This window comes from Chinchilla lanigera, unplaced genomic scaffold (genome assembly GCF_000276665.1).
Source record: "Chinchilla lanigera isolate Chin_1 unplaced genomic scaffold, ChiLan1.0 scaffold00094, whole genome shotgun sequence".
Classification (NCBI taxonomy): domain Eukaryota; kingdom Metazoa; phylum Chordata; class Mammalia; order Rodentia; family Chinchillidae; genus Chinchilla; species Chinchilla lanigera.
Genome location: NW_004955495.1, coordinates 1,545,522 through 1,549,567, shown reverse-complemented (window position 1 = coordinate 1,549,567; position 4,046 = coordinate 1,545,522).

Here is a 4,046-nt window from a genome sequence, read left to right as displayed (position 1 = left end):
ATGGGATTTTGATGACATGATAGAGGCAGAGCGGGACATGCTTGACACGAGGTGAAAACTCAATAAATAGCACTGATGATGATGATGATGATGATGATTGTAGATAGGGTCTCGATCTGTAGTTCAGGTTGGCCTTGAACTCACTAAGTGGCTCAGGCTGGCCTTGAACTCCTGGCGATCCTCCTGCCTCAGCCTCCACAGTGCTGGGATAACAGGCATGCACCACCACACCTGGCGATTATCTTTATTGAAGGATTTTGTCATCAAAGAGAAAAGACAGCTAAAACAAAGATAGGGTGAGCCCTGGAATAATTAAATTTTGTGCAACAGATGTGCACTTTAAAAAAAAACTTTGCATCTGATGTGTAATATTTGAACATTTTTATGAAAAACTAATAAAGATGTGCAATGAGGCTGGGGTTGTAGCTCAGTGGTAGAACAGTACAAGGCCTGGGGTTCCATTCCCAGTACTGTGGAAAGAAAGATAGAAGAAGACAAAGAATTTACAATATTTTTTTTTTGTTTTGTTTTTTTTTCTGGTACCAGGAATCAAACTCATGACCTTGCACTTGTCAGGCAGGCACTGTACTGCTGAGCTAAATCCTCAGCTCCCAATATTTCTTAGACTTATGTATTTATTTGATTTTTTGAGACAAGGTCTTACCACGTAGTTTGGGTTGACAGAGAATTCACCTTGTAGCCCAGGCTGTCCTCAAACTGGATCCTCCTGCCTCAGCCTCCCAAGTGCTGGGACTACAGGTGTGCACCACCATACTAAGTTCCCATTTACATATTTCTCTTACAGTGACCTCCACTTTCATCCATGCTGTTGCAAATAGCAGGATTTCACTCTTTTTTCTGCCTGCATAATATTCCATTCCTGACCATAGGCCACATTGTCCTTATCCATTCACCTGTCAATGGGCACTTCATTTGATTCTGTATCTCAGCTGTTGTGACTTGTGCTGCCAGAAATGTGTGAACGCAGAAATCTCTTTGACGTATTCATTTCCTTTGCATATAGCCCTGGTGTGAGATTGCCAGATCATATGGGAGTTCTATTTTTAGCTTTTTTGAGGAACCATCATACTATTTTCCATAATAACTGTATTGATTTGCATTTTCTCTGGGCATGAAAGTTCCCCTTTTTTTTGCATGCTGGACGCAGTTGTCATTTTTTATCTTTTTGCTTATACCCAGTCAAAGTGGGGTAAAACGGGCTCTTGTGGTTTGGATTTGCATGTCTCTGATAATTAGTGGGGCTCAGCATTTTTTTCATATACCTGTTGACCATTTGCTTTACCATTGTAAAAGTTTTTTACTTTTTTCTTGTGATACAGGGTCTCACTATGCAGTTGAGGCTGGCCTTGAACTCACCATGTGGCCTGGGCGGGCCTCAAACTCCTGGCAACCCTCCTGCCTCAGCCTCCTGAGTGCTGGGATCATAGGTGTACACCACCATGCTGGCTGCTGGATAAATTCTTTTTTTCTTTTTTTACTTTTGTCTTTTTGAGACAGGGTCTCACTATGAAGTTCAGACTGGCCTTGAGCTCCTTTACTTTGTAGCCCAGGCTGGTCTCGAACTCTCAACAATCCTTTTGCCTCAGTCTCCGGAGGGCTGGGATTACAGGTGTGTGCTACCACGCCCAGTTTAAATTCTTGAGTGAATTTCTTTATTCATCCTTCTATTGCAGGACCCTGGGTCTCAAAGTCTCTATAGTTCTCTTTTTTTTTGTATCAGGAATCAAACTCAGGATCTTGCGCTTGCCAGGCAGGCGCTGGTGCCACTGAGCTATATCCCTAGCCCTCAAAATCTCTGTCTCTCACTGGGTCCACAAAGTGCCCATACATGATTTTTCCCCAATGGCCCAGAAGTGACATAGACAAGGGTCGAATCCAGGGGCTGCCACTGACTGGCTGGGGGTCGGTGGGCTGTGGCTCTTGAGCTGTGAGCGTCCCCCTCCCCACTGAGCCGTGCAGAGAGTCATGATGATCCTTCCTCCCTTCCAGGCTCCCGAGAGTCTCTTTCCCCCGTGGAGGTAGCTGTAAACACCTGACTCAGATCACATCCCTTGATTCCTTAGAGCAAAAGCCAAAGTCCTTGTCACAGCCCACAAGGCCCTGCAGGACCTGTGGTCCACTCCCCTACCTCTGGCTCCATCACACTGTGGCTGCAGCTGCACCAGCCTCCTCATCCAATCCCTTGAACCACATTGCAGCCCCAGGACCTTTACTCTGATCATTAGTTCCTCCTTCCTGGATCTCATCTTCTCCCACCCACCCACACCTGCAGGCTTCACTCTTACCTGAAATCATCTTTCCATTCCTACCCTCCATTTCTCTAGCACTTCTACTACATTCTCATGGATGTCCTGTTCTTTATTTTGCTTTCTTTTTGTGCTGAGGGTTGAACTGCAGGTCTCGAATATGCTAGACACATGCTCTAGCACTGAGCCACATCTCCAACCCTGTCCAATTTCTTTTATTTTTTTCTTTTTTGAGACAAGGTCTCACTACCTAGCCCAGGCTGGCCTTGAACTCCTGGTGATCCTCCTGCTCAGCCTCCCCAGTTCTGAGATTATAGGTGCGCCACCACGCCCAGCATATTGACCATGTAGAATTCAGTTTGCACAGAGTACCCCCGCTATTAATTATGAGTCCTAATAAAAGGGATGTAACAACCATCCACACCTCCCTAGTGTGGGAGGCTGAGGCAGGAGGATTGCATGTTGAAACCCAGCCTGGGCAACTAAGCAATTTAGCAAGACCTGGTCTCAAAATAAAAAGATAAAAATGGCTGAGGGGCAGCTCAGTGGTAGAGCGCTCCTAGGATTGATCCCCAGTACTGAGGGAGGGGGACACAATGACTGCAAAAGCATTCTGGGCATTTTGGCCCAAGCCGAGGGGAGGTCAAAGGTCCGTGCATCCAGGCCTCCGTGGGGATCAAAGGCTCATCACAGCCGCCCTCTGTCCCCAGCAGCCCGGGACCAGCGTCACGAAACTGGCAGTAAGCGAGGATCTCTGCTGGCCTTGGCGAGCACAGCATTTGGGGGTGCACATCTGAAGCTGGGGGGTCCCCAACATCCGACATTTCCTAACTCCAGCGGCAACTAAGGGCAGCGGTCAGCGCTGTGGCATTGGGGGGCAGCCTCCAGGTAGGAGGTGCGGATCTGACAGGGGCGGCGGGAGGAGAGAGGTCCCTCCCTGCCACCGCCTGAACATCTGCCGGCTTTGTTTTCCGCTCCGCGCCACGCCGTAACTGCCAAGCTGGGGGCGGAGCCTCCTCCACACGGTCCAGCCCCTGGGGGGGGTCACGGGGGGGGCCTTTCCGGTGGCTTCGGTTCCCTTAGCAACCGTGGGGGTTGGGCAGAACCGGCCTGGAACCAGGCCTGGCAGAGACAGAGCTACCTGCGGGGGTCTGAACTGCTGGGCGGGTCACTTGGGGGTCTCCGGGCCTCGGTTTTCTCCTCTGTAAAACTGAGGCCTCATTGACCCTTTCTAACATGCTTTTTTCTTTTTTGGTGACGCTGGGAATGGAACCCAGGGCCTGCAGCGTTCTGCTCTAGCTCTCCACCACTGAGCTACCCCCAGCCCCTGTGTGCTAATCGTGTTTTGTTTTGTTTTGATTTGTTTTGTTTTGTTTTGTTTTGTTTTGTTTTGTTTTGTTTTGTTTTTGCCAGACTGAGGATTGAACCCAGGACCTTTGCACTAAGCTATATCCGTAGTCTATCTGTATCTATCTATCTGTCTATCTATCTATCACCTATCTATCTATATTTTACTGTGAGACAGTATCTTGCTAAATCACCAAGTTTCCCAGACTGAATTTGCAACCCTCCTGCTTCAGCCTCCCAACTAGCTAGGACTACATGTGTGTGTCACCATGCCTTGTTCTCCACATGCCAATTTTCAAATAGTCTTGGCATCCTTTAGATTCTCAACTTTGTAACCAACCTCTGTATTAAATTCCCTCATTTCAATGAATGTCATTATTATATACTGTAAACATATATGAGTAAAAAAATTTTATGTTTTTTTTTTTTTTT